A 21195-nucleotide genomic window follows, 5' to 3' on the forward strand; every position below is an offset into this window, starting at 1 on the left:
GAAATACACCTAGGTCACAGAAATTTGGGGCCATGCTGAACCCATATGTTAAAAATAAAGTCCTCGGTGTGCTCTGAGAAATCACACGAGGCCATGCCTCAACACAGTGAAGAAGTTCATCACTTCTTCCGACGCCCGGAGAACCTGAGTTTGTTTGATGACAAACTTCCACGTCGCCATCTTCCTAAACGCCCTGAGTTCCAGGTGTGACCGAGAAGATCTCCAGACTGTGAGTCGACACACTGTTCCCTGGAAGGTGTGCACACCTGCTGAATCCTTCTTAAACAATCACCAAAACAACAATTTCTCTTGTTCCCACTACGGCTTTGAGCCACAGAAATTAATTACATCACCTGTAAAATTAGCCCTGTGTTTTGCATCCAAAGGTCAATGTTCAGACTGAGAAATGGTTTAGTGCTTTCAAGCACAGGGCTCAGCATATAAATATTTATCACAGGAGGACAGGAACTCATTGTACACAGCGTGTTTACCTTATCAGGCAGTTACCTGGGGCAAAGAGGCCACTGTCTGCTTCCTGTCCCAATTTCTCTTGCCCAAGACCTTGGGCAATTGTTTATTTGACAGAGTGTTCTGTCCCATTCCCTTTCTTCTGGGAATAAAGGCACAGCATACTAATCAAGGACATCGCCTGGTCCACAAACACCTGGTTTCCGGAGAGGGGAGCGTTCTAGGTGTTTGCTTGAAAGATCCCACAGCAGTTATGAAAGAGAAAACTTCTGCGACACCCACGCGGAGAGCAGCGAACATGCCTCTCTCCATCCCTGACTTTTGTTTTGTTTTGGTTAGTGTTTCGAAAGCTCTGGATGGACTCTGTGGAATGTTCAAGCTTTCGAGAGTGAAGACAATGTAACAGACAAGGGCGAACAGGGATCACCAACATGATTTGTGGCAAAAACACAGCCTTCTATTTTATTCCTGTTTTCCATGTTTATAAAGCAGGAATGTTAGAGAAACATTGGCCAAGTTGGTTTTAATCTGGCCACATATTTGTCTTGGCCACCCTTAGCTCGTATTTCAAAAGTTCTCATACTAACTAGCTCAAGCCATTGTTACACAAGAAAGCCCGGCTGGGCCGCGGGCCAAAAATTCAACTCAGCATTTTTCTGCCTCCCCATGGTGGTCCGGAGGAATGGGTTTGTGAGCGTGTGGAACAGAAATCTCGGGGGAAACTCCGTGAGCGGATGTGCAAGGAGCCTCTTGCAGCAAATTATTTTTCAGGTGTTAGTTTTCCTATCCCCCGATGTCCAGTTCTCACTCATCAATCGTTACATTCCTTGTGTGGATTTATCAGAATCTCTTAGCCCTTTCTACCTGAGTAACTACTAATTCCTAAAGTTGACTAGCAACGCCGCACTGTTAGGTTTTCATTTGCATTTAATTTTGCATATATTCTAATTTGTATTTAATTTGATTGGTCGTTTCTATCTCTTCTTTCTCTCTCTCTTTGTTTTAAAGATTTTATTTATTTATTTGACAGAGAGAGAGACAGCCAGCGAGAGGGAACACAAGCAGGGGAAGTGAGAGAGGAAGAAGCAGGCTCCCAGCGGAGGATGGAGCTTGATGTGGGGCTCGATCCCAGGACCTTGGGATCACGCCCTGAGCCGAAGGCAGACGCTTAACGACTGAGCCACCCAGGCGCCCCTCTTTCTCTCTCTCTCTCTTTTTTAAGATTTTATTTATTTATTCAGAGAGAGAGCCCAAACAGGGGGAGTGACAGGCAGAGGGAGTGACAGGCAGAGGGAGTGGCAGGCAGAGGGAAAGGGAGAAGCAGGCTCTCCGCTGAGCGGGGAGCCCGATGCTGGACTGGATTCCCGCACTCTGGGATCGTGACCTGAGCCGAAGGTAGAAGTTTAACCGTCTAAGCCACCCAGGCGCCCCTCTAGCTCTTCTTTCTGAATTGCCTGCTGTCTTTTGCCTACTTTTTCTGGAGTTTTCTTCGAGTTTTAATGGCAGATAGAATAAGGATATTAAGAATATCGGCACTTCTTCTGTTAGATAAAATCACCAATTATCCATGAGGCACCTTTCTGGTCCTGGGCATCGTGCACGGTTCTTCTGTTTGTTCTAAATATACCCCTTCCAGGCTTTATAAGATCGTCTTTCTACCTAATTTTCCAAAATTTGGAGAAAAAAAAATTTATATTAGTATCCATTGACCCCGCAAGGACGGGGCTTGGTCTGTCTTGCGTGTTGGTAAGTTCCAGCACCTAGGCGTGCCTGGACCAAGTAGGCATTTGATACATTTGTCTAATGAACAGAAAATCCATCAAGAAATTATTCTCGATTTTTCCCTGCAGCTGTCCTCTTTCTAGGCAAAAAAGATCCTAACGTACTTATTCTAACCCCAATATCAGCCTCTTGTTCTCTTAACTATTTTAATGGTTCTTCTTCAGATATTTTCTTGACATACAATAATTAAAAATGTGTACGGTATCCTAGGTTGTAGACAAAAGTGGGGACGTATTTTCAGCTTTGCTGAAATCCTTCAAGTGTCTTATGGGCTTTTTGGCCACAGAAACCTATTGGCCAGTGCCTTCATGGAATGATCCACTCTAACTCCCTAAAAACTGATATAATCGAGCTTACTACCCTATCATTACAATTTTGCCAGATTTCCGCAAAACAAGTCTTCAGGGCTACCAAAACCTTATGCGTGTGGAGAATAGGTAATGCGTTCCATCTGTAGAATGAACTGAGGAATTTCAGGACGGTCCCTCTTGCTCCCCAACCTCCGCCACATTCAGGGTCAACTGTGCCTAGCTCCATTATGTACTGAGTGCCAACTTCCCGTCAGGTATTCTGTGAGGCACCAGCCCCAGAGACTTGTGCCTGGGGGCTAAAGATTTCCAGGCATTCTCTGTTAAAAAGTAGATTCAACCAGGATAGACATCACATTAATCATGGATGTCTCAATCAATTTATGAGGTCCCTCAAGTTTACCAAACCCCAAAGGGGCGGAGTCCGGATTCCCACCCAGGCAGTCGGGCACCCTGCATTCCAAATGAGTGTCCTCCTGCTGCGTCACGACGGGGAGGTCACACGTTAATTTACTGCAGTGGTCTTGCCATTCTCCAACATGTTTGGAATTATTCTCTTGGAATTTGATTAGAAACTGAGGGACTTGGAATCTAGTTTTCGCTCTCCTCGTAAGCAGCCAAGATGCCGTTAAGTGAATCACAGCCCGTTTTCTCCTCCGTCAATGAGATCAGCCCGATGTCTGATGAGAGTCCCTCCAGCTCTAACGATCTTCAGTCCTGTCTTAACCATGGCATTTCCTTTCAGTATAAGCTTGGTTTTTGTGCTCGCTTCTGAAAATAGGGATTTTTAGACTTGCCTGGCCTATCTTGCTCGGTTGCTGGATGCAAATTACATGACATAATGGCTCTGAAATCACTGAGGAGGACAGGACATGGATGTAGGTGACAGTCTTGGGACTTTATGTCGTCCCATGTCAGGCCACCTACTTCCTCCAGCCTGCAAGTCCATCTGAAGTTCAATGAATAAAAGTTTTTGGAACATCTACTCTGCCTCTGTACTTTCCCAGGCTCTGGAGGAACAGTGGGCACATGGGTCCAGCACTCGAGTGAGAGACAGACGCCAAGACAAGTCAACAGAATATACAAGTTCATCTAAGAGGAGGGAAGCTCGGCCAAGGGCACCAGCCAAGGGCTAAGCTGAAAAAGAACAGCCCATCCTGGCTGGCTAAATCATTTCAGAGGAGGGGGGGTCTATCTGAGACCTTAAGGCCACTGTTACGGGTTGAATTATGTCCCCACCGCCCTCCAAAGACATGTCAAAGTCCTCACCCCTGGTACCTATGTGACCTTATTTGGACCTGGGGCCGTTGCAGATGTAGTTGCTTAAGGTGAGGTGATGTTGGACTGGGGCGGGCCCTTCATCCGACCTGGCCGGTATCCTTAGAAGAAGAGAGATACGCGCAGAGGAAAACACCTCTGAAGACAGAGGCAGGACTGGAGCGATGCGTCTGCTGGCCCGGGAGTACCAAGCGTTGCTGGCAACACCAAAAGTTAGAGGAAGCAAGCAAGATCCACCCCTACAGGCTTCAGAGGGTGCCCAGCCCTGCCAACACCTTGCATTTGGACTTCTGGTTGCCGGAATGGTGAGACATTTCTGCTGTTTTGAGCCACACGGTTTGTGGTCGTTTGTGACGACAGCCCCAGGAAACTAATATCCATGTGTAGGAGCCAGGCACACAGAGAATGGGAGAAGAGGGGACCAGGGCTGACAGAACAGCACTGGCAGTGACCAGAGAATGCGTCTGGTTGTCAGTGATGGCAGTGGGAGCTGGGAGAGGGTGCCAAGCAGGAGACGGCAGGACGGGCCTTATAAGAGGAAGGCTGTGTGCAGGGTGTGGATGGGATGGAGGGAGTGCAGCCCAGAACCTCACTGGAAGGTGGTGGCCACTGGTCTGGGATGGTGCAGTGAGAGGGAGGAAATGGAAAGTTCTGGAAAGTATGCTAGAGAAATAACATGACTGGACTGGGGGAGAATTTGGTGCAAATAGGTTTAAAGTATAAATAAATGCTTTAAAGAAGTTGGTTTTCAGGCTGGCGGGGGGTGATGAGTGGGCGAGAATTGGGGAGGAGCAGTTTCGAATGGGGGAGGGGGCACCGCAGGTTTGCTGATCTGATACTCCTTGGCTCAGTCTTTCCTCCTATTCATCAAACTTGGCTCCAAACGACGACTTGGCTGATTCTAAAATTCAAGCCCCCTCATACTTCCCCAAAGAGACGCATGAGCCCCTGAGGCAATGCTCAGCTGAGAATCTTACCCCCAAAGATTCAGCAGAGAATCATGTCCTTCCAAAGGCTGAGATCATTTGACTAAATCTCCTGCTTTGAAGAGGAAAACACCTTTTGAATATGTAAGTTCTGGTGTGTTTGCAAAAACAGTCTGTCCCATCCCGTTTCTTTATAGCCGTTTCCGGTGAGCCCAGATTGGAAAAGATCATGTCAGTGTATGCCGTCAAGATGCCTACCTTCATTGTCAAAGGCTGTTTGCTTATAAATACATAATAAATGTATTTTCCCATTCCCATTTAATTAGGAATTTTATAAGCTACCCATGAGTTAAGAGTCTCATGATCGAAACACCAGGTAGCCAGGAATTCATAACCCCGTGCATGTGGCCATTGGAGCTCGTGACTCGGTTTTTCTCAGACTTGTAATGATGTTCGTGATAACAGAAAGAGATGCTAGATGCCGTAGTAGCCATTTTTATATGACATGCTCTCAAAGATAAGGCTGGGGAAAGGACTATAAATACAGTGTTTGGGGATGGCAATAAGAAGGCAGAGGCAGCCCGTGCAAAATGGAACTTGAATTTATCTTAAAACTACGTAAACAGCCATGCCTGTCCCAGACCCCCTTTCCTTCTCCTCTTCCCTGGGTGACGTCATCACCCCCAAAGCTTTGCTTATAAGCACACAGCCTGGTGACGCTTACACGAAACTGTGCATGCTCAGTCCTGCTCATGAGCTTCACCGGGTTCCCTTCACATGCCGTGAGGTCCCCACAGTCCAAGGCTCCTGAATGGAACGTGCCCCAACAGAACCCTCGTCTTCCCACCCACCCACCCACCCGTACCTGCTCTTCTCCGGGCTCCTCCTCCTGGGGAGCCTGTGGCCTGGCTTCCCAGCCCCGCCCCCCAGAGCAGCCTCAGGGATCTGTTCCTGATCACCTGCCATTGTCCAGGCCACCATCTTTTGTCACCTGCATCACTGCCAAGTCTCCTTGGCTCACTCCAGTCCCCTGCCCTCTCATCCATTGTCTGCATTGCAGGCAGGGTAATCTTTCATGAATGAAAATTTACTCACGTCACGTTCCTTAAAAGAAAGAAAGCAACTCTTGGATATCCCTTCATTTATTACTCCAAAGAGCAGCCCAATTTCCTTAACTTGACCCTCTGGTCCAATTCCTCCTCCCCCTTCAGGGACATGCCCCCCTCCAATCTCCCCTGACCTTGGGACTGAGTCGAATGCCCATGTGGTGCCCATGCACTCTGTTCCCCTGTAGAGGCACACATTTTACGACGCACGCAGACTGCTGGTTTACCATGTGACTTACCGGCACGTGCAGGTGCACGGAAACAGCCATTTCCCTCTTCCTCTTCAATCAAATTTGACTCCAAGCCTCCATCCTGCGAGGGAAGCAGGAAAGTCAATGTCATTCATTCTTGGGGTTCCTGATGCTCCCTCATGCTGACCAGTGCTCCAGGCAGAGTCATCTGAGGGCACTGTAACTCCAGTCCCCTTCGCCCCCACCTACTCCTGGACACTGGCACCTTGCCCCAGACCGGATCCCTGGTGCCCAAGCATCCTCCAGGGGGAATGGACTTGCTCTCAATGCTCTGACCAGTCTCAGGGACTCTTCCCACCCAGGGACAGCCAGCTCTATCTCCCCAGTGAGTTCAGGTTTTTCCAGAACACAAGGAGGGTGGCTTTTGGATCATTTCTGCCACATACACCCCCTCTGGGGAGGACTGTCGGTACTGGAGATGGGAAAGTACAATGAGCCCGACATGGGTTGGTGTCCCTGGAAGTTATCCTGGACTCACCTCCCTTCGCTCAGCAGTGACCTCTGAGATGGGGCCAGGTCCCTTTCTAAGTGCCTGGCCCTGCGCCTGGTAATCAGAGGATGACCAGGATACCTAGTATCACTCCAGACCTACCAGATGTGCAAAGATCAAGAAGTCTGATGGGGCCGAGTGTCTCTGAGGATGTGGGGAATCAGGAGCGCCGAGACACTGTGGAAAGACGGGAAATCCCTTTCGGGAGCAGATGAAAATACCAAGTGAAGTTAAAAATGCCCATTTCTTTCACCCTGAAATCCCACTTACAGTGTAAGCTGGAGAAACTTCTGCCCAGGGGCATGTGAACACACAGATGTTTGTCGCAACATTGTCGATGACAGCAAAGAACTTCCAGGAACCTGGACGTCCATCAACAGGTCAAATAACTCATAAAATATCCTTATGTAGAATGCTGTACCGCCGTGGGCTTCCACGCTTTGGTGCATATTCTCCTTGACGGGATTTGGGGTTTTTAAAAAAATTTTTAAAGATTATATTTATTTATTTGAGAGAGAAAGCGTGAGAGAGAGTGTGAGAGAGAGAGAGCACAAGCAGAGGGGAGGGGTAGATGGAGAAGCAGACTCCTTGCCAAGCAGGGAGCCCGATGTGGGCTCGATCCCAGGACCCTGGAATCATGACCTGAGCCCAAGGCAGACGCTTCACCGACTGAGCCACCCAGGCGCCCTTTAACGGGATTTTGTAAAACTATGTTCCCCCTCCGATATTTTAATTTGACATCTGAAATAGCTCATGTTAAGTTTAACAAGCTGAAGAGGTCATTTCTAGGGCACTATAAATACAGACATTTAAGAACACACCTTCTGTGTGACTCTTTTGACGATACCCAGTGGCATCTGAATGGGCTGATTGGATGTATTTTACAATCCATTTTTAAAAACACACAAAGACACTCTCGCTTAAGAGACGTTTTTTGATTATTTGGGGTCATTATGATGAAAGAATCACAGCCAGTACATCCTTTTACATATTTTTTACCACGTGTTGAGTGACTATAAAAAAAAAATCAAAAAGGTAGGAATAGAAAGCATGAAAGCTAGAGGAATATTTGAATCTCCTGGAACTACAAGAGCCAGCCGCAGATCATAGCAAGCCTGGAAGGCTAATCTTAATAAATTGCGAAATGGAAGTAAACAGTCTGGAAAACAAAAAATCATTTAGATATGGGACTTTAATTAATGATGAAATGGAAGTAAACAGGCTGGAAAACAAAAAATCATTTACATATGTGACTTTACTAAATGAGGTCATAAAACAAACTCCATGTTTTTCTTAGCTTTGTAAGAAAGAAGTGTTTCCGCTATTAAAGGCAACGTGGGAGCAGTGATGATAAAGTCCTTGAACTTCCTTGTAGAGGAATCTACGAAAAGGAAGAAAAAGACATGGTAGGAACAAGAAAATGAGGTATAAGAATTTGGGAAAACTTTATCAATTGCAAGATTAGAACCTTTAGCCTGTTTTTGAAATTGTATGTGACATATTCACATGAAGAACCTTGAACACTTTTGAGCTATTCCAACTTGCCGAATCCTGAAACTTGGCCCGTGAGGTTTACCGAGTTTGTGGATTGAGGATAAAGAAAAAAAATTAATACAGGAAGCCAGTTAATTAAATGACATTTCAAGAAAATGTTTATGACTTGTTTGATAATAAAGAAGTTGAATTTTTTAGAAATCTCAGGCAGTATAAAGGAAGCGAGAAACCATTGTAAGGTGATTGCTGCTAGTTCAGTGGAAGTCGAGAGAAGATTCAGCATCTTGACCATTATCACTGAAGTCAAGAGAAAATCTCTCGTTATGGAGACTATAGATAATCTAAAAACTATCCTCTTACTAGAAATCTTGGGAAAAATTTGATGCTGTTAGCAACAATTTCTTAAATGGCCAATCAGCTTAACTCATGTAAATATTAGAGGAATGCCTGTCAAAGTTTATTTAATTGATTAACTTATGAAGAAACCAGTAAGTAGTTACAATCCAATCAAAGGGGAATTCAGAGAATACACTAGGTAGAAAATTAAAAATGCTGAAATAAATGAGCAAAATGGTGCAAACCAGGTCAATATCCCCAAGGCAATGATCTATCATATCTCCCTAGGGCAAGATTCATTCGCATTTCTGTACACAAAGATCAATTATATTACCGTCAGTTTCTACAACATACAGAGCTGCGAACGAGCTCAAAAACAAAGGAGCATGTAAGCCAGAAGGACCAGTATTCTCGTCTTACCCATTTCCAAATTCTCATACTTTTTCCTGACAATGTCATTCCTCATGTCCAGTGACAGCTCAGACCTTACACCTGCTGGTGGTGTCATATGCCTAGTGACAGCCGTGCCTAACAAACGAACACAAATTTACGTGCAATTTCCAAACATCAACAAAGATTTTGATATTCCTGGACTGATTTGATGAATGATCTATGTTACAACTTATCACTTTGTAACCATTTTATAAATATATATATATATATTCGAGATTTAAAAGACATTTAAAATTTTTATATATTTCATAAAATGTTATATATAATATATACTATAATATGTAAGTTTTATATTGTGCTTTACATCTTTCTATGATTTGTATATTTATTATGATGTATTTCTATTACTGTGACATTATCACATTTTTGGATCTACCCCCTGCATCTACACACACAGATACACACATTCGTGTATGTAAGCACTGGATACAATGCAGCGAGATGCCGGGGATAAGGAAGGCTTCCACATCCAGGCAGATTATAATGAAATATGGCTCTCACTTGTAACTGGAGAGGCGTTCATTTATATGAAATCTGTAAATCACAAACAACATGGTCGGTCTCAATGTAGACTTGCTCCCCCTCAGTCAGTGGTATTACCATTTACCCAGTGGTTTGCGTCCAAAATCCAGGTGTGGTCTTGGATTCTTCTCTCTCACACTCTACAACCAAGCCACCCAAAACCCCTGTCAGTTCTACTTCCCAAATATACTCATCTCCCTTCCCTTCTTCAGAATATGGTGCTTCTTTCCATCTCCTTCTCCATCTAGCCTCTCTCCTGGGCAGGTACAGTGGTCTCCCGACAGCCTCTGCTTCCTTGCTTTCCCCACTATGATCCCTTCCTTGCTCTGTCGCCAAGGCAACCTTTAAAGCAGCAAATCAGATGTCATCATTCCGCTGCTTATACCCATCAGTGGTTCCCCTTATCCCTAGAATAGTCTGAACTCCCTCCCTTAGCCAACAAAACTAAAAAATCTAGACCAGATCTGTTTCATATCCATTTAAAATGATAAGCTTTCTCCCCTGCCCAGCACTGCCCAGCCCCTCCCTGATCTATCTTTCCATGTAACTTATCACATCATACATTATATTATGCTGTATAATAGTACGCTGGGCACCTCTCTCTATATTATATTCTTTAGGTAGTTAGTTTACTATTTGTCTTCCTTTGCAACAAAGTATAAGCATGAGATCAGGGATATTTGAGCATTTTATTCTTTTTTTTAAGATTTTATTTATTCATTTGACAAAGAGAGAGAGAACACAAGCAGGGGGAGCAGCAGAGGGAGAGGGAGAAGCAGGCTCCCTGCTGAGCAGGGAGCCCGACTCGGGGCTCGTTCTCCTGAGATCACGACCTGAGCCAAAGGCAAACGCTTCACCAACTGAACCACCCAGGCACCCCTTGAGTATTTTATTCTGTGCAAGTACTTAAAATAGCGCCACGTACGTGGTAGGAGGACAGTGAATACGCATGAATGAATGAATGAATCCCTTCAGTTACCAGACCTGCAAAGAGTCTGAGATTTTTCCCTAACTTGTCAGCCTGCCACATCTCATGGATGCTGGCAGGAGACGTGGGTCTTCTGGGTCGGAGACAGGACATTGGTGCTCACAGCACAGCAGGCAGCCCCGGGCTTCATCATTTCAAGGGGGAAAAACAAACCAAGTAAGATACTTTCAGATCAGGAAGGTGAGAGGAGTGACGGGTGCCTATGGGACCAGGGCGCTGACGGAGACGATGGCCCCCGAGGAGGGGCAGCATGCGGAAGGCACCTGCTGAGGGCAAGACTGGAGGCAGAGACATGGCTGGGAGGCCGCTGTAATAGACAAAGTCAAGAGAAGGAAGAGGAGACTGGAAAGTAAGCAAGATTTTGGAGTGTGGACGATGAGAAGAGCAGAGGCTGAGACAGACACAGGGGAGGACGCTCGGGTTTAGAGGTGAGGCATGAGCTTAGTAAGTTTCCAGAAAGGAAGCAGGTGCACTTCCAGCAGCAGGCAGGGGTGGGAGGCCAGGCCACACCTGGGCAGGTGGCGAGGCTGTCACGGCACCTAGCACTTCTGTCTGGTTGGTATCAGGCACTTCACGTGTGCTAACTCGTGCAGTGCTCCCCAGATCCCTTGAGGGATGCAGAGACCGAGCCCCAGGAGTTAAGTGGCTTCTGCAGGGTCACATGAGGCCATAATCCCGGGGCCTCCTCTCCTCACTCGCACACAGCGCCACAAGCTTTGACCAAGCACTCCAGACTTGGAAGTACAAGTCCAAACCATAATCCGATAGAACTTAAAAAAAAATGTATTCAGGGGCGCCTGGGTGGCTCAGTCAGTTAAGCATCTGACTCTTGGTTTCAGCTCAGGTCCTGGGATAGAGCCCCGCAACGGGCTCCACGCTCAGCATGGAGTCTGCTTGTCCCTCTCCCTCCCCCTCTGCTGTTTCCCCCTGCCACTCTTTCTCTCTCAAATAAATAAATAAATAAAATCTTTATTTAACCACCTTCCCTGAGCCTTGGAGCCCAAGAGCCACGTCACCTCTGCCCCATTCACCCAAGAATCCATGCAGAGAACCGAATTACTGCAGCAGTGGGCAATGACGCCCACATACCGTGTTATATACAAGCCACCCCAATCCAGTCCCCAAAAAGTGTGCCCATTTTTAAGAGACCAATTGCAGTGTGTGGATCTTATGTGAAACTCCTGCTTCAAATGAACCAATGGTAAGATCTGAGCACTGATAATATAGGGATTCCAGTGAATTATGTGGTGTCATAATGCAGTAATTTTTTGAAAAGGTCTTTATCCTTTAGAAATACACACTGAAAAATTCACTGATGACCTAATACCTGGGAGTCTCATCACGTGTTGGAGGGGAAGGGGTTGAGGATTGTTGAAGCTGCGTGATGGGCGCATGAGGCTCGAAACACTCTTCTCTTATTTTTATATGTGTTTGAGATTTTTCATAATAAAACATTTTCCAACTGTTTCAACAGATTTTAAAACAAATGGACGCTGTGCTTTGCCTACGTTCACGCTTAATGTCTGCCAGTTGAGCTCACGGAGTCTTGGCCAGAGTGTTTCTGTCCTGTGCCCTCCTCCAAGGATGCTTTTTTGGGGGTCCCGTTGCTACGAGCTGCCTTTGGCCACTTCTTTAATCTGCCAGTAACTTTTCTTCTTTAGTGAGAATATTCTTCTCGAATTGCCCCCAACTAATCAGAGAAAAGACATCAATTTTCCTTTCTATCCTTCTTGGCCTTCCTTAACTCTTTTTTCAACATGAGAAAGAAGACAAAAATGGGAAGAATTATAGTCGCCCCACAAAATGGGGAAGGTCTATGTGCTGCTGGCTTTTCCAGGCAGAAGGGAGGGATTTTCCACTTTATGCTTTTTTAAAAAAGGCCCCCTGTCTCCCTTCTAACAAATGTTACCCACTGCTAGGTCCTGCTCAAGATTTATCCATTGGGTACTCTGATGTGTTCCCCAGAAACGTTTTTGTCTCGGATGTAAACTCTTTTGGAAACCAGAGTCCTTCGGACTTCTAAAGAAGCTTAGATCCTTCTCGCATATCCCTCCTTAAAAAGATGTAAGCAGAAAATCTAACAGATTTTCTTATGTTTTTGTTACAATCTCTAAAAATATACTCATCACAAAAATTAACATTCTTAAAACTCTTCCTAGGAATCGAATAGGACGGTGGCTACTTGTCCCGGGCACACGTGGATCGAAGGGAATGACCTCCGTGTTTCTCTGGGGATGGAGGGCGACCGAGAGTCACGTGGAGTTGGTACAATGGTGTCAGCACTTAGAGGCTGTATTTGAAATTTTGTTTCCCATACTCCCTTGAGAACATTTTTGCTTTTTTCACAGGATCTAAACAGTGGAGTTCGGAAAATGTTTACCATATGATCATTCATAACAGCTTGGCTTATTTCAAGAAGGGGGAGATATTCAGCCATGAAACACTAGAAGCGTTCAAAACGCAGCGCAGGGACCACCAGAACCTATCGCAGGAGCTGATGTTCCCAAACTCCCGATCTCAAACCCCAGACAAAATATTCAGTGCAATACAAACTTCTCTCCTGGGACTATTATTGCCCTTTGCATTCTGGAGGACAAGTGGGACGGGAATAAATCTGTCCCTTTCCCCTTTCAGCGACTGAATGTTGCTCCTGTTGGAGTCGGCGGCTTTCACCGCGTCCCCGGGCTCCTCGCAGAGACGGGATGTGCGGAGGCTCGTGAGCGCGGATCCAGGCGCCATGGAGACCTGCGGCCATAAAAGTGTCTTCTCTCATTTTCAAGGTAAACAAATGTTATGGCCACCAGGAAACAGACCACATGAAAAGAAACGTCGGGAACCTGGAAGAGCTGCCCAGGCAGTCCTTCTTTTCAGCTTCCAAGTTCATTACCCTCATTAAGTCAAGTCAATGGGACAGAACAAAAGGGTTCGCAAAAGCCCCATAAACATGAGGCATACATATTTTAAATCCACAGCTATAAAATAACGAAGCTGATTTTTCTTCTTGCTCACGGTGCCCTTCCAGTTTTTCTCCTATGATACGTGTGCCTTGTAATACAGTCCTTGCATCCTGTGTTACAAAGTACTATTTCTCTTGAACTCACTGATGGGTGGGGGTGGGGGTGGGGTGGAAGGCAAACAGCCATAACCCTGACTTTCCCCGTTCAGACTGTAGGAGGTAGCAGGTGTCTCAGGGAACTTGTTGAAAAACACGGATGTCTGCAGGTAGAAGGTTAAGCCCTGTGAAGGCGCAAGGGTCCCCTTCTGTGAAATTTCTGGGGGTCTGGTGGTCTGGGGCCTGCTGGGACTTCCCCTCCCACGTGAGGGGACGGCTGCTGCCCTTCGGGTCCCCTGCCATCAGATATGAATGCGGCACAGGCTTGGGTTTTGGACGTCGCTGATGGCATCTTTGGATGACCTGTTCTTGCCGATTTACCACTGGGTGGCTCAGAAAGCCACCAGCTTGGAGAGCGAGAGAAGGCTCTTCATCAGGGCTGGGCTACAGTTCGGTGGCTCTGACCCTCAGAGTTCACGGCCCACCCTCCTACCGTCAGGAGCCGCTGGTGGCTCTCTAGGATGCTGTGATGGTTTATTTTACGTGTCAACTCGGATGGGCCATGGTGTGCCCAGATATGCGGTCAAAAGGTATTCTGGGTGTGTCTGTGGGGGCCGTTTCTGGATGAGATTAATATTGGAATCAGTAGACTGGATAAGGAAGAGTGCCCTCCCCACTGTGGGTGGGCCCTATCCAATCAGTTGAGGGCCTGAAGAGAACAGAAAGGCTGACACTCATGAATAAGGGGAACATCTTCTGCCTGATGGCCTTGACTTGGGACATTGGTCTTTTTCCTGCCTTTGGACTCAAACTGAAGCACTGGCTTTTCCTGGGTCTTGAGCCTGCTGGCATAGAGACTGAAACTTTCACCATCAGCTTTCCTGGGGCTCCGGAGAAAGGAGATATTTATATATGTATATAAAGGTTCTGTTTCTCTGGAGATTCCTGACTGATAGGGATGTGGAAATGATTCTCCGAAGCTCAGACATGGCGTCTTGAGGTGGGAGTCAAGAGCCTACGAAGTTCTCCGTCCTTCAGGAGGTAGGATGTCCAACCCCCATCCAGAGATCCATGCTCGAAGCTTTTCTCCTTGTGACTAAAATATGTATGTCTGGGGACCGTGGGACAGAGGTGGGAGTGATGCCTCTCTTGATAGCACCCAGTGTTTTCTTCCTAACCCCTCTGTGGCCATGGATCTGTTGGTTTAGGGGATTTAGTTTCCAGACACAGTAATGGTTCTACCCTGAGACTCTCCCAGGCTATTTTTGACATCTTATGCCTTTGGACAAATAGGTTTCCCCGCTGCCCAAAGGGGACAGGTTGATAATATTGGTCGAAATGATCGATCCTGTTGGTAGGAATCAGGTTGCTGTGGCCCTGAGTCTATGAGCCGAAGCTCCCCCCTCCCGCTGGAGGCAAACACTGATGGGGGGACCCCCGCAGCCCTGCACAGGGCAGTCTCCACACTCCAGCCAGTGGAGGCCCCGCTGCCTCCCGTTATCACGTCATGTTAAAATGCACTCATCCCACGTACGTGTATTTGATATTAAATTTCTGAAGAGGGTTTTTACAATTTTGCTTTTGACATTATTATTCATTTGATGTTTGGTCTTCTCTGTCTCTTTTTGTGGCCAATATTTCTTTCAAAACTCAATCATGTCCAAAGATGCTTGAAATGTTTATAGGCTCGGGGCGCCTGGGGGGCTCAGTCGATTAAGCACCTGCCTTCAGCTCAGATCATGATCCCAGGGTCCTGGGATCAAGCCCCATATTGGCCTCTCTGCTCCCCCTGCTCTCTCTCTCTCTCTCTGTCAAATAAGTAAAATCTTTCAAAATGAATAAATAAGAAATGTAGGTAGGCTCAAGGCATTGTGTGCTTGGGGGGTCTAATGGAAAAGAATAATTGGTCCCTCTAGAAGGACAGCATGACCACAGGGTCTGATCTGCCCACAGTGAAGGTCCGAGTCACCCCAACCAGCTCAGAATGGGGAGCCAGCTGAAGGTGCCAGGCGAAGAAAGAACAGGGGTGTCTGGGCACACGCATGTGTGTGTGCTGGTTTCTAGGTAATTGACCTCTTTTTCTCTTGACTTCTGGGTTACCTAAGGTAGAGGTTTTTCGGGCTAAATTCAGCCTTTAATCCATAGCTTGCATTGTGTCCACATGAGATCGTGATGGAACCAGAGGGAGAGCAGGCTTTCCTCCAGACCCTGAGTTTGAAGCTGGATGCATTCGTGTATGAGTTATTGGGAGCCGGATGACGGCCGTTGCACAGATAGCAGCTGTATTCTATTTCAGGCACATCTGGAATTATTTGTATATAAAGCAGGATGTGTGGGCATTGGCCAGTTGGGGGGGACTGGGATGACTATCTGTCATTGCTGCTGGCCTGGCTTCCTTGCTCGCTTGCTTTTTTTAGAGAGAGAGAGAGTGCGAGTAGGGGGTGAGGGGCAGAAGCAAAGGGAGAGAGAGAATCTTAAGCAGACTCCTCGCCCATCGCAGAGCCCGATGTGGGGCTTGATCTCACCACCCTGAGATCATGGCCTGAGCTGAGATCAAGAGTCAGATGCTCAACCAGGAGTCCCCCTGGCATCCGTTCTTTCCCCTTCTGATGCGGCATGCCAACATTGGTCGGGAACTTAGTCCTCTCTTATTGGATACAGTCATGAAAACACTGTCAGTTAAAATGTTCCTTCTTCCCCTTCAAAGGGCTGGGTTCATGGTTTAAGGTAGATCGGTCTAATGCTTTCTCCCTGAAGTTGAAATCCTTAGCAGAATTACACCGAAGTTTCAAATGGCCGGAGATATGTTGTCCCAGAGGGAACAGCCTGATGAAATTGTCACTTTGCTCCTGTTCCTAGATGTCTGCTCTTGTTCTGAGTCTGGTTCTTCCCCTCTCACTTTATCCTACGGGCTACTCCTTGTCCTAATAAATTCCATTGTAGTATAAATTGGCCAGAGCCTTGTCTCTGCGGTTGAATGCATGGCAGGAAGTACAACTACCCTGGGAGGGAGGGGTGCGGTGAGAACAGGAGAAAAGAGGAAGGGGAGAGAGGAGCAGGCAGCAGCGAGGGGACAGCCCAGAGGCTGGAGGAAGGCACGGAGAGTCCGCCTCGGATCATAGTGGCTCCGACAGGACGGGAGGGCTAATTCTCTCTCATGTGAAGCCCAGCGCCCCTTAGGTGGGTGGCTCTGTTCCATGAGGTCGTCCTTTGACTGAGCTCCTCCTGCAAGTCACTCTGCTGTCCCCAGGGTGTTTTTTTGTGTCCATCTAACCAAAGCCAGATCAGACCCTCACATCCACCAGCCTGTGGCCAGTCACGCTGGTGGGGGGGAGGGGTTATTTCCAGAAGGAAAAAGGGGAGTGGACAATAAGGAACCCATAGCAATCATGGCCGCAGACGACCGTGCCAAGCAGTCAGGCTGTGAAGGATAGAGATGGGGACTAGCTGGAGGAGCGCTGGGGTCCCAGGTCCACAGGGGCAGTAGAGAGAGATGTTAAGGGCATAAGAAAAGTTGATGATAAGAGAGGGAGAGCTCAGAGAAGGAGGGGCCGTAGGTCAGTGCACAGAGAACTTGACCTTGAATAGGAGGATGGAAAGGAGGAAAAGATAGAAGAAAACACAAAGGGGTTTGCCCGCTTGATGGCTGGCAGCAGAGAGCATCTGTTGGCTGCCATTTTCTGTATCAAACAGGAAACCAAGTCTCCTGCTAAAATAGAGCGGGAAGGAGGGTGGCCGGGTGTCTGAAGGAGGGGAGACAGAAACAGTCCTCGCTGGGAGGGCTGGGCAGGTGAGCATGGTGGGGACCACTTGGCAGGATCAAGAGTACAGGTGAAGTTGATGAGTGGCACCCCAATCTTTGGCTGGGAGATTTCTCCGGTCAGGGGTGCTAAGCAAATCAGGTACAGGTTTGTAGGAAGCAGGTAATTGGGTTTCTCCAGTCCAAGTTCCTATGAGGGAAAGAAACGAGGATGCCTTTGTTGGAATGACCACATAATCATCTTGATGGTTGCATTATGTCTCCCAGAACACAGCACAGAAAAACACGCTCCAGTGTTTGCAATACTGGGTCCAGGGAACAGTACTGGTGAGAATCAACACTTCCATAAAGTCAAACTTCTGTTGGTTGCTACTCAGACCTTAAAAACGAATGCACACATCTTCTGAACGACAGGCATCACTCGTTAGTGTGACGAGAAGAGAGAGTCTTCGTTATGACCAGAAAGTTGTTGAGAGATGAGCAATGTCCAGCTTGAGGGCTCCATGCCGCGGAGGCGGGAAGGCTGGCCGCCCCGGTGGCACGGGGCACACAGGAAGCATGCAACTGCCCATCCTGGGTCACCAGTAATTGGCGAGCGTCACGGGTAGAGTTTTATGGGCTGTCATAGTTTTCTGTAAATGAAAATTGCTCCTCCTCGCTGGGCAATTGAGTTATATTTGAGTTAATCCAGGAAAGTCTTATTCATCTGAACTATGACACATATGAGTCAATGAGCCAGTGTCACACGGAGACTTAATGAGGCACTGTTACCCTTTCAGTCCTAGGATGGTCACTTCCAGAGGTTTTTTGAGGTTGGTTGTGCTGTTTTGACCATCTCTGGATGAAGCTAATGGGGTGACTGGTGTAGGACGGGGGTGGGACAAGGTCTTCCATAGGCTTTTCTCTGATTTCACCAAACCCAGCAGCTACATGTCAAAGGCAGCCCAAAGATTTTCATTTTCCCCTGGGAGCCTCTCATTTACTCATTGGTTTCCGTGAAAGACCGAGTTCTTGAGAAGTGATTATTACAGTAATATTAATAATAACAGTGATGACATTTTCCCTCTAAGGGATGTTCACAGTTGGGGCTTCTGTGATTTTCCACAGGGACACTAGTCAGGGAGAAGGAAAACTTCCATCTGCTTTTAAATGTGTCCTGGAGTCCACATATGTTCATAAATTCAAGCCCGTGTTGGGTCACATGGGAACTCTTCCCCCGAAAGTTCAGAACGGCAAGAACATTATCTTGTGAAACACAGAAGGATGCAAACAGTCGAAGTTTAAACCAAGAGGGAGGATGATTTCCTGTGAGTCCCAGTGCAGCAGGTGCTCCGGGGGCCCCTGGGTGGGCACTGGGTCTCCCCTCTCACTTTCTTCTCCGCGGGCCGTGTGCTGACAAGCACAGCACCCCGCATTTATAGGGTAGAGCAGCTCAACGGTGCCCCAGAGCCGGCGGGGGTCTGTGTCAGGGCAAAAGTCACTTTGCCCGTGTCACTACGGATGAAACGACCCCTGGGCATTTCTTGAGGGATAATCAGGCCGATTGTATCAAGTCTCTGAGTGGACGATGGAAATTGTGTCAGTCGAGTGTGGATTAAGCTATTTGTGGGACGGTATTTATTTCCCTGCCTGCATTAACTGTACAAATGAGTCATGAATACCACAGAGATAGGTGTAGATTTTTAAACATTAACTTAGGATTTGGAAGTTAGAATAATTAGCCTTAGGATAAATGTATAGAATAAGAGATTCGATTTTAAATGTGTGTCAACGCCCCCGAGTCCTCTGTTTATGTGGGTCCCTACGTGCGGTTAACAGGAGAAACTAGGGGGAAAAGAGCGTGTTTATAGAAACGGTGATAACTTAGCTCCGAGCTTTCAAGATGAGTTCGCTGTCAAGACAGATTTTAATCCTTTCGTTTTATCCCTCCTTCATTTATAATCACATCTTTGCTGGTGGTTCGAACTTCTCACCCCTGACAGACACAAACACAGAAGCAAAAACGAAGCAAACTTATTAAATATGACATATTCCCTGGTCGTAATGAAATTCTAAGCTCCCCATATCCATTTCGATAATAATGGTCATTCCTTTCAAAATAGGCAGCCACACTTTCCACTAGACCAGCAATTTCGAAGATTGGTGTCAAAAAAAATTTTTGTAAGTATCTCTGTATCAGGCACTCTGGCTTCCACTTGCAGTCCTCTCCATCTCCCCCCCCTGCTCCGTCCGGCTGGCTCTGAGCTGACGCCTATCAGCTTGGTGGGCTGGGGGGCAGCCCTGTCTCAAGCCCGCGAAGGGCATCTCTGGTAGCAGGTGATGCGGGGAAGGGGTGCCTATCAGCACTGACCCCCCACACACATATATGCTGGCCAGTCCAGAGGTGTGGGGAGACGGAGCTGTGGTGGGCAGGAGCTGGTGGGTACATTTCTCCCTCTTCTTGCCCAAGGAGGACAGTTCCGAGACTGGTTTCATGAGGCTCCTCAGGAAGCCCCACCAGACAGAGCCCCTGGCCAGCTCGGTAACACATCCTTGAATCGGCTTCTCTCCCTTTTATGTCTGCTTCTCTGACCCTTCCTTCTGCTTCCTGGGTTTACACTCCCAAGTAAACATTTCTCCAGCTCTGCTTTTGAGGGAACCCAGATGGAGAATAATTTGAGTTTGTATCACGAAAAATCCCCCCCACTTAATTATTACTACTGACATTTTAATTTCCTACCCAAAGAAATTAAATTTTACTAGTCCATTACAGTGTTATCAATTAAGCTTCACTGTCTCATAATGACACCTGCTGGAATTGTGCTGGTAATGATTAAATAGCCTATCTACCCATGAGCCATAGGAGCAGGGAAGGGCAGTGGAAGGGAAATGGACTTTGAGTTTCCATTCCAGCCCCACCTCTTACTAACTGTGTGACCTTGGGCAAGTCACTTAACCTCTCTGGGCCTCATTTGTGAAATGACCATAATATCATAAAAGTTCAAAATTAATGACAAATAAAAAACGAAAGGACCTTTCACCTGGAAATGTAAACACTTCTGATAAATCAATGAAGAAGCATAAAATGAAATTGCAGGATGTCTTGAAAATAACAATGAAGAAAACACAACAATTCAAAATGTGACAGAAGGCTAAAACCTGGAGCAAAGTTATAACATTGAACACCCATAAGAGTAAACATGAAAAGATGGAAAGGAATGAGTGAAACACCCACTGAAAAATAAGAGATAGACATATAAGACAGACGAACATTTACCTTTTGAAAATTCAAAGAAAATCGATAACCCACCCGCTGGAAGGGTAGATCATGGGGAAAAAAAAAAAGATCAGGAAAAAAAATAAACAACACAAAGGATGAAAAAGGACAAAACTACAAATCAGCAGAAATGCAAACTATAGAAAGACAGTAGTATAAAAACTTCATGCCAATGAAGAAGAATACTGACATTAATGGGCAAATTTCTGGAAAAAATAAAACTTGTCAAAACTAACTGGAGAGGAAATAGAAAACCCAATCTTCCCTAAATTGATGAATGGCACAACACCAATGAGAATCTCATGATGGCTTCTGGAGCTGTTGATCATAATGTCGTGAAGAAGAGCAAACAAGCAAAGAAAAGGCAGGAAAAGAAGCGCAGTGTTGGGGGCACCCGGGTGGCTCGGTTGGTTAAGTGACCAACTTGTGATTTCAGCTCAGGTCATGATCTCATGGGTTGTGGGATTGAGCCCCACGTTGGACTCCCCACTCAGTGGGGATTCTGCTCGAGAGTCTCTTCCTCTTCCTCTGACCCTCTCCCTGCTCGTACACTCCCTCTCAAATAAATAAATCTTAAAAAAGAAGAAAGAAAGAAGAAAGAAAGAAAGAAAGAAAGAAAGAAAGAAAGAAAGAAAGAAAGAAAGAAAGAAAGAAAGAAAGAAATGCAGTGTTGGGAGTTCGACTAGCCTAGCCAGCTATTACAGCACATTATAAAGCCCCTATAA

General features: G+C 46.6%; 1 long non-coding RNA gene across 1 annotated transcript in view; it reads left to right on the forward strand.

Annotated features, from left to right (window-relative positions):
- Positions 1-1766: 1766 nt before the first annotated feature.
- Positions 1767-21195, forward strand: part of LOC123002171 (uncharacterized) — a 36501-nt gene continuing 17072 nt past the window's right edge. The window contains exons 1-2 of the long non-coding RNA XR_008956773.1: positions 1767-1863; positions 13037-13182. This is a non-coding gene — a long non-coding RNA (uncharacterized LOC123002171). The remainder of the gene's footprint in view (positions 1864-13036; positions 13183-21195) is intronic.

The sequence above is a fragment of the Ursus arctos genome, unplaced genomic scaffold (assembly GCF_023065955.2).
Source record: "Ursus arctos isolate Adak ecotype North America unplaced genomic scaffold, UrsArc2.0 scaffold_32, whole genome shotgun sequence".
Taxonomy (NCBI): domain Eukaryota; kingdom Metazoa; phylum Chordata; class Mammalia; order Carnivora; family Ursidae; genus Ursus; species Ursus arctos.